Raw genomic sequence first — 13,128 nt, forward strand, 5'->3', positions numbered from 1 at the left:
GGAAAGAAGCTCCTCTTCTTGTTGTCAAGAAAAGGGGCTCTGGCTCTTTGCCTCGCTAGTCTCGGGAGCCTCGCTAGTACCCTCGTCCTTCCTGTTCTTCGATGATGAAGGGCTTCCCTGAACTTCGCTTGACGGCCCTGAGCTCAATTCGTGTCCAGCCTTGTCTCCTTCTGGAGTGGAGTTGCCATCCTTGATTTCACGAGTATCCCCTCCAAACTCCTCTTCCCATAACGGCGCCCCCGAAGATGATGGAGGAGGAGGAAACGATAAATTCTCTGTCAGCGTCGAGCCTTGTTCGGAGGGCTGCTGGCTTGTTTCCGCTTCCGGCCTGTCTTCTCAACTGTCGGAATTGGAAGAATAGAAGTAACAAGTTAAAAAATTGCCCCTGCTTATTCCTTCGAAATTCGTACATTGAAATGGCGACCACTAAGAAAACACATTCGATATGAACTCCCGAGTCACTCTAGAGTGACACCGTACGGGTAACTCTTAACGAACAAACGAAAAGGGTGCCCATTTTTCTTTTTGGTAGCCAAGTTCACTGGAAACCCCCCGACGGCTAATCATCGAAAGAGTTAGACTTTTTGAAGTTTCGAATAGGTTATTTTTCATGGCATCATTTTTTGTTGATGATCTCTTAGTTAGTTACTGGCAAAGCCAATAACCGTAAGCGGAATGGCCACGGCAAGGCGGATCATCTTACATTCCAGAAAAGGGTTGCCCCAATAATCTCCAGTCACCATACCAGTGCTCAACTTAATGACAAAGTAGTAGATGATCCTTCCGATCCAGTTTGGCTCATGATCGGGCTTGAACCGGTGCCGTTTCAGAGACTCTCTCCTTTAAGTTACATGAGCTGCGAAAAACTAAACTACTGCCAAGCGAGGAAAGCAAAGCTCTTTTGAAATAGAATGTGGGCAGATTGATTCTTATTTGTAGGCGACTATGGCTCCTCGAAGCGAAGAACTGTACGAACTATAACGTAGGCTACCGCTCTACCCTTCGAAACTCAACCAACTAAACTCTCGGTGTCTACGGCGTTAGAGTGAACTTCGTGCCCAAACGAGCACGCAGACATGGGGATTTCAAAATACCTTGATCAAATAGGGTGTCGTTTGCTTAATTTCCTCGTCCGAGCAATGAAACAACTCTCTATATTTTTTTGTACTCTATGTTATGACTGAGAATAGTTATCTTCTCAACAATAATTAAATGACGAAGAGTTCACTTGTATGAAGTGGGAATCTTACATACAGTTTTGTATAGCAACGTTATAGCTGTCGACTATTTCACAACTACACCGAAAAAACCCAACTTTGCCTTTATTTAATTAACCTCCAAGTTTGAGGTAACGGCTTACATACTAGGTATTGACTACAACTTGTAGGAACATTTAGTGGTCCTCGCTGATTTACACGCATGGGAGTTTACGTGTCCTATGCTGCTTGAGTTAAAACGTGGGCTAGCTGTATTTCCGGCTACTAGACTATCATCATTGCCGGGTGCAGCACTTGACTGCTTTGCCTGGTCAAACGAAACAGGTAGAGACTGACAAGGTTTGTTTTTTCGCTACATGCTCTACTCGAAGGGCAAAGGTAGTCAGGCTTCCTTTCCATCGATATCATCAACTCTGACTTTTAAAACAAACCTAACAAGCATAATGCTAACGGGGAAAACGGGATTCGAACCCGCGGCTTCTGGCGTGACAGACCAGCACTCTAACCGACTAAGCTATTTCCCCTGCCCCGGCCGGAGGTGGAGGATTCATTAAGCCCCCATCCCTGTTATTTGTTCTTTGAAGATGTTACGTGCAATTTACGAAGTAATATGTGCTGTGTTATCCAATATAGCCCTAGTCATTCTATTTTACTATGCATGCATCTTTTTTGAAGCCACTCCATAAAAGCTCCATACATACTTATGTAAATAAACGCGACGGCACCTAAATGCCTGCTGGCGGCTTTTTTGGTGCTTTTTCCCTTTTAAAACTAGCGTAGCACGAATATTTTTTACCACAGTATTAAGTCTTATTATATTCGTGTTTGGAATTTTGGATGTCCTACTCCTGCGAGATGTCTTATTTATGTTTTTGCGAAACTTTAGATCCTTGTTCCTGGATTTTATGCTTTTGCTTTTGTTTTCATGGAATCTACCTCTAGAAAATTGATTTTTTTTTGAGAGGTGAAACTTTTTTTTATTCTTCTTGCGGTTGCGTTTGTAAGAGGGACTTCTGAAAAGGAAAGCTACGAGCCCTGCGATAACTTAAGCATACCCACCCTTAATTAAATTGAAAATCAACCCTTTGACCTTGTTACAGTCACGCCAAATCTTAGTTGGTTCAATCCAAACTATTTTCTTGTTCAATGGTTTTGAAAAAATAATTCCCGGTTTACGCAGCTTTGGCAAAAGAAGTCTTGGTTCATAAAAATGAAGCTCCTTTACTTCTACTTTTTCTAGATTCGAATCTTCGATTCCAACAAAATTAGACCTTGCTTATCAAGTAATTGACACCTCTACTGTCACTTCATGTTTTAAAAGGATTACAGGAGTTTTCAGTCCTGTATTCACCAAGATCATATTTGATGAGCGTAACAGTTTGATTAAACCCTTGTCCCTATCATGCCTTTTATTTCCATATCGCAATAGCTTTAATAAATATTATAGAGCGCCTTCACGTAGTAAAGTGGAACTAGAATTATGTAGTTAACCTAAGCTCTGACATTGCTGCATAAGCTTGGCTCCTGAACCGTACATGAGACTGATGATCTCATACGGCTCTTCCCGTCATGTTAGCGTCTTCTCTTTAAGCTATGGCAAAAGGCGGGCGTTTTAAACTATAGTACGATTTTACTTATAATTGTAAACAAAGACAATTAAGACAGCGATTTAACACGAGTTTAAATACCTTTACCTTACATATGATTTGCTGTTATTTACAATTAATAATCAATAAAGTCAATGAGTCTCCATGTTAGCCTTGGAGCTTGGTGGAGAATCCTCTTTCTAAGGCTCTATAAGTCATTTTCTTAGGGCAAGCAAGAAGGGACAGATGATTTTGAATTGAAAGGGTCGATTGCAACGGTCGTTTCATTATTGTCGTAGGTTCATTTCTTTTATTACATAAAAGAGAGAGAGAGAGAGAGAGAGAGAGAGAATGGGTGGTACAATTCTCCCTAGCCGCGAGACTGAATGGAAAATAAAATACAAAGCATCCGAGTAATCTCTCTCTCTCTCTCTCTCTCGGGGGCGTGTTTGTCTTTGTGTCAACCTTTCTCTCTCTCTCTCTCTCTCTCTCTCTCTCTCTGGGGAGTGGTTGCCTTTCTCTCACCTTCCAATGCCACTAACTCTGTGCAATATATACTTTTAAGCCCCACGCTTTTGCTCTAGATTCTAATTATTAATATTCCTCTAGTATAACATTTTTTGCAGGTGAGGGTAGCTGCCAATATCCAGGGACCAATGACGAAGCACAAAAACTCCTTAGGGAGAGCTAGCCCTTCCCATTGTCGCCGCTACGTGCTACGTGTGCAGTCATCTTCTTGATATTGATGGCACTAGCTGTCATTGCCTCGAGGAATGAGGATGGAGTCTCTTTTGACATTGTCACTTCCATTCATGTTGTGTAATCCAATCTCCTTTGTCATATCTTTCTATTTGCACTTAATTCATTCATGGAATTTGGTTCTTCTTTCAAGGAAGAAACTCGTCGTAACTCTATATAACTTATCTAGATCTTTGCACATAAACCTGAAATACTCTGTCAATGTTTTTTCTATATCTATTTATTAAATACATTACTCGTTTTTCAACAACGCATGCAAAATATACATCCATTTTTAAATTACATTTCTAAATCTAGAGTTTTTTTCTATTTATGTATTACTTACATCAAAATTGTCTATATATTCTAAGTTTACATTTACATCATATTTATGTTTTTCATATGTTATATTTAGATTATACTAGTAGGTCTCCCCAGTCTCAGAAAAAAAAATTTGTTGCAAAAAGGGCTCAAGATGCGTTGACAGGGTTTTCTTGTTTTCTGGGTTTTGGGGGAGGGGGGTTCTTTTTATAAATGTAGCCTTTCAGAGTATAGTTTCATTCAGGACTCACCTTCCATTTCACTACGTCAAGGGTCGCTCCCTTCATTCAAGACTCACCTTCCATTTCACTACGTCAAGGGTCGCTCCCTCTTCTCTACCGCCCTCTTCTACTACTTTTGCAGACGGTTCTCTTTCATAGCTTTCCACGCACCACTACAGTAGCCTCTTTCTTAGTTTGGCATTGTCCCTTGCTCAGACGGTCATCTTCCCAAAACACACACCATTTGCGTCGGTCAGGTATCGTTTTGCGTTGAAAGTCTAATAGCAATTTATTGTCGTAGCATTGTATTGATTGATTTGTTGCCCTCGACCTTGATCGCTCTCTCTCTCTCTCTCTCTCTCTCTCTCTCTCTCTCTCTCTCTCTCTCTGTGCATTGCTTCAACTTCAGTGGCTTCCTGCTTCTTGCACCAATTGTATAGCCGCCCTCGACCTTGATGTCTCTCTCTCTCTCTCTCTCTCTCTCTCTCTACGTTACTGCAACCTCTTTCTTCTTGCGCCAATAGTAAAAACAACCTTAGACTAGGCTAGTGTAGCGGGAGTTCAAAGTTAATCTGAGAGGTTTTGGCCTTTTAATTTTTTGAAGCCATTAGTAATACTCTATATTTGTAGATTAAATTTGAATGATATTATATGATAGAGACGATATATATATATATATATATATATATATATATATATATATATATATATAGAGAGAGAGAGAGAGAGAGAGAGAGAGAGAGATAATTAATAGTACAATTGGCCCTAGCCACACATTTGTACTTACATAGATTGAAAGAGAGAGTATCGAGGGTGAACATCATGATCACCTCCATTGACAAAAAATTAAAGGGTGTCGAAACGAAGCCCCCAATAGTGATTCCAAGTAGCCCAAAGGTGCATATGGAACCTCTGAGTGAACTCAAAAAGGCCACACAGAGTTGGGTTGAAACTTGGAATAGGGATATTGCAGAGCGAAGGGCAGTGGCAATTAAGTAGCACATTTCATCTAGCCTATCGGGAGTGGGAATAGTCCGTAGCTCAACGAATGCATTGAGAGCTAGGCCCGGCACGGTCATGGATGGTGAGTGTGCAACTGCCCCCACATCTCAATGCCAAGGGTGGGTGCGGCCCTCATATCAATGTCAGGGCAAAGCTTCGAGGATTACAGCCTAGTGCAACAACCCGCAAACAAGGAAAGGCCACAATGTGGCACTAAGTGACATGCCAATGCAAGGATATGCCAAGGTGGTAGCGCGATAGATGCTAAGGCTAGGAGTTCAAAAGCATAGCTGCAAGAAAATGGTGCCAAGTGCCTCGCCTCTATCATTTTAATATAGATATAGATCTACAAATAACGTCATAGATTTGCAGCCACATAGTGGCCACTCATTTCATTTTATAGATAGGATAATTGCATTCCAATAGCCATGAGATATGAGGCGATGACACACTAAATTGGGAAGAAGAAAGCTTGGCAAAATAAAAAACCAAATTCCTAAAGCAATTATAGACGCATAATAATGTGTGATATGGTATGCATTTAGCAGCGTAGCCACCACACATATAAAGTAAAAAGCCTAATCTTTGTTATGCTAGGCTTCATACTCAACCTCAATGGTAGAGTGATAGGGCTTGCAAACTCTTCCCGATTACCTCATCAAGTTGTGTATGCCAAAGGGACACTAAAAATGTTCCCCACGGTACATCTCAGAACTTGAGACCAACATCATCGACACTACCATGGCCATCATCTAAGGCATCACCGTAAGCAGGAATTTTGAGGCTGCCATTACAAAGAGGTATGAAAGAAAGAGCCTCAAAAAGGGCAGTGCCTTTGCATGTAGGTAGTAGAAAAAGAAGGCTCTCATGTGGTGATCCACACTCTTTTGGAGGTGGGGATTTGATGTGTATATTGAATTTACGGAGGCTCAAACCTAGCAAATTTTTAATTTGAGGGAGAAGGAGAGGAAGAGGGGTAGCAGAGAAGTCTCCAAGAAGGGACATCTCTATTAGCATTGGCCTCCCTCGTGGACTTTCACGTGTGAAAAAGGGTCAAGTTTTAAAATTATTCACTTTGAATTAAAATCCTAGAAGGAATTAAATTATGGTTAGGTTAATGGCCCGATTAATGGTGACCCTATTTTGAACGGTGGATCCATGCAGATCACACACAAGGCTAGACAAATCCATTTTCTAAGGCAACTTAAATTTCCCCTACTTTTCATGTCAAAATTTGAGGAAGCTCATTCCCTTCGCAGTCGTGAAGCCGTTTCTTCAATGGAGGGTGTGACTAAACTTACTAATTTGTCAATCAGGGGAGCGAATGGCAGAGAGCGAGAAAGATAGCTAGAGAGAGAGAGAGAGAGAGAGAGAGAGAGAGAGAGAGAGAGAGAGAGAGAGAGAGAGAGAGAGAGAGAGAGAGAGAGAGAGATGATTCTGATGCACAATTGGCGGACACCCTCTTATCACTTGAGTAGCCTATTGTTTTGCTACCCTCGCCGCAAGGTGTGGGCATAACCTCATAGGTGGGTGGAGGGGTGTGGAGAGGTTATTGTTTTGTAGGTAGTCGCAAGGTCAAACCCCAGGGTGTGGTTATAGCCCCCCCCCCCCCCCCCCCCCCCCCCCTCTCTCTCTCTGACTCGCTCTCTCTCTCTCTTTCTCTCTCTCTCTCTCTCTCACACACACACACACACACACACACAAAAACATGAACCCATGACAACCTGCAATGACACAATCATTGGAGCGAGTAAAGGTCGTAGCCCATGCAAAAACTGAAAACGTTGCACATGGCCTCTCCGCCCAAGGTCTCTCAGAATTGGTCGGGGTCAGTGAGCCTCCTCTCTCTCAAATTGTGTGGTATGGCTCCTACTTGGACCACGGGGATGTTGTAGAAGAGCCTTGCCATGCAGCACTAGGAGAGGTCGGCAAGGTTGGCCGCATCAGGGTAGAGAGAGAGAGAGAGAGAGAGAGAGAGAGAGAGAGAGAGAGGGTGCAGTGGGACTTTGTGGAACAAATCATGCAAGGTATGGGGTTTTTCCCTCGCATCATCAGCTGTATCTCTCTGCTTGGTGAACATGCTTACTAGAGATTGATCATTAATGGTAAACTCTCTGACAAAATATATTTTTCCAGATTGGTAAGACAAGGATGTCCTCTTAGCCCTCTTTTTTTTGTTGTGGCCTCCCACTCTTTACACGCATACCTGAATCAACTAGCATAACAGGGCTATTTGCAAACCCTCAAATTAGGAGGTAAGGATATCCCGGGCAAAGAGTTTGGGGATGACACCTTTCTATTTTTGAAGGCCCACAACATCAATATTCACAGATGTATGAAAACTCTAGATATGTATGCTCTTGCAGCTGGTCTTACATTGAACCTCAATGGTAGACTGATAGGGCTTGCAAACTCTTCCCGATTACCTCATCAAGTTGTGTATGCGAAAGGGACACTTAAAATGTTCCCCATGGTACATCTCAGAACTTGAGACCAACATCATCGACACTACCATGGCCATCATCTAAGGCATCATCATAAGGAGGCCTTTTGAGGATGCCATTACAAAGAGGCTGCCATCCCGATTACCTCACATATGCTGCTTGAGCAAAGCGCCTGCGAACACGTCTATTGGGCTGCAAGATTGCCGCCTATTGGCCAGTGTTAGAGTCCAACGAGTTATAATTGGCAACAACGTGATCTATAATAGATGGATCGAACTCGCCAAATTCGCGAACATGCTGCAAAGAAACACGTCTTGTCCATCGCACAACATACTTGCATTGAATACAAGGACATAAGATCCTCGTTGAGAGATAGGTGTTTTGGTTGGACGGCCCCACATCCTCATCACTACTCATAATGCGGGTAAAGCCTTATAACCTGAACATAAATTTCATCTTCTTTTGGAATCCTCCATCTTTTATCTCTCTCCCTCTCTCTCTCTCTCTCTCTCTCTCTCTCTCTCTCTTTGTTCACACTATAGACTACCTCACATTCTCTAGTCATGTCCAATCCCCACACACCTTGGTCTAGAGGTGCATGGAGATCAAAACCACTAGGTTATAATCTCGTCTTTATTGGTCAATGCTTATATTTGTGGGTACGAGAAATCTACACACCCACGTCTACATGATAGTGCATGTAGTGGACAAAACCCCTTTGCCTCTTCTCTAGCTGTAGCATTTCACATCATCTTAACATATTTTCATAGTAGATCTTTGTTCGAGGGATTACTTATCACATTACATGTTGGCCTCCAATCTGAGTATAATGCCGTTGAAAGCTTTCCAACTTAAGGTCGCATCCGTAGAGAGGAAGAGAGGGATCACCGTTCGTCTAACTCTAAGTTTTTTATCGTAATCCCGAAGGTAGACTCTAAGTTAAAAACTCAATCTAAAATCTAATCTTAAATCTAACCTAATTGAACATGTGGTGATTCGCAGCTAATTGAATATGGTCAGTGTGTGAGTTAACAGGTGTCAAATTTTGATAGGAATATACATATTGTTGTGTAACTAGTGTTTTCTCTTTGGGCAAAGCGCACCTTCATTGACATGCACTAGAATCTAGCCTAAATCTAAAAAAAATTAGTGTATCAAACATAAATTTAGATCTAATCTAATTTTAAACTCAAAATAAACCTAAATCTAATCTAATCTTAAATCTAACCTAAACCTAAATGTAATATAACTTAAATCTAAATTTAATCTACTTAATTTTAAATCTTGTCTTAATATTAATCTAAATCTAATTTAATATTAAACTCAACATAAACCTAAATGTAATCTAACTTAAATCTAATATAGCTAGCTAATATTTAATACTTTCCTAATTTTAAATCTAACTTAATCGTAATCTAACGTAAATGTAAATCTAACCTAATCTTAAACTCAACATAAACATAAATCTAAATGTAATCTAACATAATCTAATTTAAATTTTAACATAATCTCTTTCTCTCTTTGTTTTCTCCCCTCACCTCTCTCTTTCGTCTTCTCCCCCTCTTTCTCTCTTTGTTTTCTCCCCTTACCTCTCTCTTTCGTCTTCTCCCCCTCTCTATCTCTCTTTGGTTTTTTATTCTCTCTTTCTTTCTTTTTGTTTTCTCCACTCTCTCTCTCTCTCTCTCTCTCTATCTCTCTCTCTCTCTCTATCATTTGGTGCAGTGATCAAAAAATCATCGACATAAAGAACCACAACGAGAAGCACATCACCCTCACCCTTTACATACAATGTGATTTCTGTTGGACTGTTACGAAAGCCTCGTTTGACCAAACGAGTGTCAGCTTTCTCATACCAAGCACGAGGATTTTGCTTCAACCCACACAAAGCCTTCTTACATCTACATGCTTTGTCCTATGGTCCTTTTATGACAAAACCGCGAGGTTGCGTTACATAAACTTCCTCAAATATGTCACCATTCAAGAAAGCAGTAACAATGTCTGATTGATGTACATCCCAACCAAAATGAGCTGTCAATGCACATAGAAAACACACAGTAGTCATACGAGTAGTGGGAGAAAAAGTCTCTTCATAATCTATGCCTGTGCATAACCCTTTGCAACAAGTCGAGCCTTATGGCGATCGATCTCACCATCCGGCTTGCGTTTCAAGTTGTACACCCACTTCATACCAATGGCCTTTTTGCCAGGAGGCAAATCACATAAATTCCATGTGTCATTTTCTATAAGTGCATCATATTCTGATTGCATGGCAACCATCCAATTTTCTAAATTTTGTGCTTCATCAAAAGACAGAGGCTCCTCAACATCATGTAAGCTAGACACAGCCAAAGCATAACAATCTAATGCATAAGATGCATGGCGAGAGCCTTAGCGAGTATGACTAGACAAAGGGGCATCCAATTTACTGTCACGTAAAGTGTGCACCAGCCATTTAGTCATACCTCTAGCCTGATCATTTTCAGCCCTTTCCTCGTCAAGTACATCATGTACATCTGTATTAGTTATAGGCTGATCTGTAACATTTTCAGAAACCCCCATAGGCTGTACATTTGCCTCATTGGATCTTACATTCTTATTTCCATTGACCACTGAAAAGAGGCAACAAAGTGTCATAAATGTCTTGTGAGCTTACACTACTGTCTCTAGTACATGACACCAAGGGTTGAATAGAATCTTCACAAACACTACATCCCATGAAACCAGAATACGCTTTGTTTGCGGATGATATATTATATAACCTTTTCTTTCAGCACTATAACCAACAAAAATACATTTGACCGCCTTATCATCCAATTTTATGCATTGTGTTTGTGGCACTAAAGCATATGCCAAACAACAAAAAACACGCATGTGCTCAATAGAAGGCTTTCTATCATGCCATGCTTCATATGGAGTAATAGACTGCAAAGATTCCGTAGGACACCTGCTAAGTACATAAGTGGCACACATGATGGCCTCAAGCCAAAAAGAATGCGTCAAAGCTTAACTTTTGACCATACATCGTGCCATTTCCATCAGTGACTTATTTTTCCTCTCAGCAACACCATTTTGATGAGGTGTATAAGGCACAGTACATTGGTGTTTTATCCCACGACTAGCTAGAAATGCATTAAATTCATGAGATATATACTCCCCCCATCAATCGGAACGGAGGGTGCCCATAGTACATTTCGAGACATTTTCAGCCATAGCCAGAAATTGTTTGAAGCACATAAAAACTTCGGACTTCGCTTTAAGCGGATATATACCCATGCATGCCTGGAGTAATCATCAATGAAAGTCATGAAGTAAAGGTAATGTCCCAAGGACGGAGTTTGCATGGGCCCACAAAGATCACTATGAACAAGCTGCAACCTGCATGTGGCCATAACTGAACCATCCTTTGGAAACTTAGGAACGATGCATTTTACCCAGAATACAGCCTTCACAAACATGTTTGACAGGTGCTTCAAGAGGCAGCAAAGAAGCAACCATATTAGATTTCTGCAAACGCAGTAAACTGGCAAAATTCAGGTGACCAAAACGTGCATGCCAAAGTTTTGCATCTGAAATAGCCCTTGAATTTGCAACTGCATTTGCAAAATTTTGTCCACACTTGTTATACTGTTGAGCTTATATGTGAAGCTACTCAATATATGGCTTCTCTATATATGGCACCCAGGTCCCCTCTATATATACATCATCTCATGTGTGTATTCTACACACTTTGGGGTTCTACTTCTGTGCTCTCTCCTTCTCTCTCAACATGGTATCAGAGCAGTACGTTTTTGTTTTCAATTTTTCTCCTGATAAAAATCGATTTTGCAGAAACTACCCGCTAGAGGGATTGGAATCGATGTGGTCTACAACTTTGCAGAAGAAAGTGTTTTCAAATTCTGCACGGATTTTAAGTTATCGTTCGCGGACTGCAAACTACGCGCAAGAGAGACCGGAATCGATGTGGTCTACAACTTTGCAGAAGGAAGTGTTTTCAAATTCTGCACCGATTTTGAGTTATCGTTCGCGGACTGCGTACATATCTAAAAAGCAATTTTCGTTTTTTGTTTTTGATTTTTCTGGTTATTGAAAACAATTTTGCAGAAACTACCCGCGAGAAAGACCGGAATCGATGTGGTCTACAACTTTGCAGAAGGAAGTGTTTTCAAATTCTGCACCGATTTTGAGTTATCATTCGCGGACTGCGTACATACCTAAAAAGCAATTTCCGTTTTTTGTTTTTTATTTTTCTGCTTATTGAAAACGATTTTGCAGAAACTACCCGCGTGAGAGATCGGAATCGATGTGTTCTACAACTTTGTAGAAGAAACTACCCGCGTTGGGGATTGGAATCGATGTGGTCTATAACTTTGCAGAAGAAAGTTTCTCTAAATTCTGCACCGATTTTGGGTTATCGTCTCGGACTGCGAATATGTTTGAAAATCAAAATTTTACTTTTTGCTTTTGATTTTTCTCATAATTGAAAACTTCTCAATTATATTTTTCTTCATCAATCATATATTTGTTACTGACGTAACTTTGCTGCAGAAGTCAGTTACACATCGTTCCGATTCAGTCGAGCCGTTGATGATCGTCCAAATTCTATCGAGCTACTGTTGGTACATGATTCTCGTATAATTATTCTTTTAGAGATATAGTTTACGTCGTTTTATTGATAATTTCTCATTGATACAATAGTGATTTTGATGGTACCATGATGATGTTTTGTTAATACTTTGGTCATGGTGATTTTCGTTGATACCATGATGATATGTCATTGATACCATGGTTATTCTCGGTGGTGCCATGATGATATTTCGTTGATACCATGGTTATTCTCGGTGATTCCATGATGATATTTCGTTGATTCCATGGTGATTTTTGTTGATACCATGATGATGTTTTGTTGATACCATGGTTATTCTCGGTGATACCATGATATTGTTTCGTTGATACCATGGTTATTCTCGGTGATGCCATGATGATGTTTCATTGATACCATGGTTATTCTCGGTGATGCCATGATGTTGTTTCGTTGATACAATGATTATTCTCGGTGATATCATGATGCTTTTCGTTGATACCATGCTTGTGCAGTACTGTCTGTAGTGGAAACGGAGGCCGAAATGAGCCCGAATCGAAAATTTGAGCAGACTCAGCTCTATGAGTTTTCCTGAAATTTTTGTCGACTTGCAAACGCTTACCAAAGCTCATTGAAATTGGAGACAGTGAGCAGGCGTGTGCTGGAGCAGCTGTTGGAATTAGGGTTGCAGAGAAACGCACACAGCTTGGAGAAGATGAAGGAAGCTCAAGGCACACAATAGAGAGTGTGTTACTTAGTGTGCAATGGAAAGATAGATAGCCCTAGAGTGATGGGCGTATATACAATGCACGGGGGAAAAAACCTCCTAAAGAGGGAAAAAATTCCCCGGCGGTCCTAGTCTGTTCACACACATCACTACCACATGTATCTGGTAGCACACAGAATTTACCATCAGTGAACCCTTTCTTCTTTAAATTTTGAGCAGTTTGCAGGACCCAAGTACAAGCTATCCACAAAAAAAAAACAAACTTAAAGTGATTTGGTATAGACCATACATCA

The 13,128-nt window shown here is 40.8% G+C and overlaps 1 non-coding gene and 1 pseudogene across 1 annotated transcript; both read right to left on the reverse strand.

Moving 5' to 3' along the window:
* Window positions 1-24: 24 nt before the first annotated feature.
* LOC147419110 (uncharacterized) lies at window positions 25-2,577 on the reverse strand (annotated as a pseudogene).
* TRNAD-GUC (transfer RNA aspartic acid (anticodon GUC)) lies at window positions 1,668-1,741 on the reverse strand. The gene has a single exon. It is a non-coding gene; the product is annotated as a tRNA-Asp (tRNA).
* Window positions 2,578-13,128: the final 10,551 nt, after the last annotated feature.

This window comes from Adiantum capillus-veneris, chromosome 29, assembly GCF_014529385.1.
Source record: "Adiantum capillus-veneris isolate H3 chromosome 29, ASM1452938v2, whole genome shotgun sequence".
NCBI lineage: Eukaryota > Viridiplantae > Streptophyta > Polypodiopsida > Polypodiales > Pteridaceae > Adiantum > Adiantum capillus-veneris.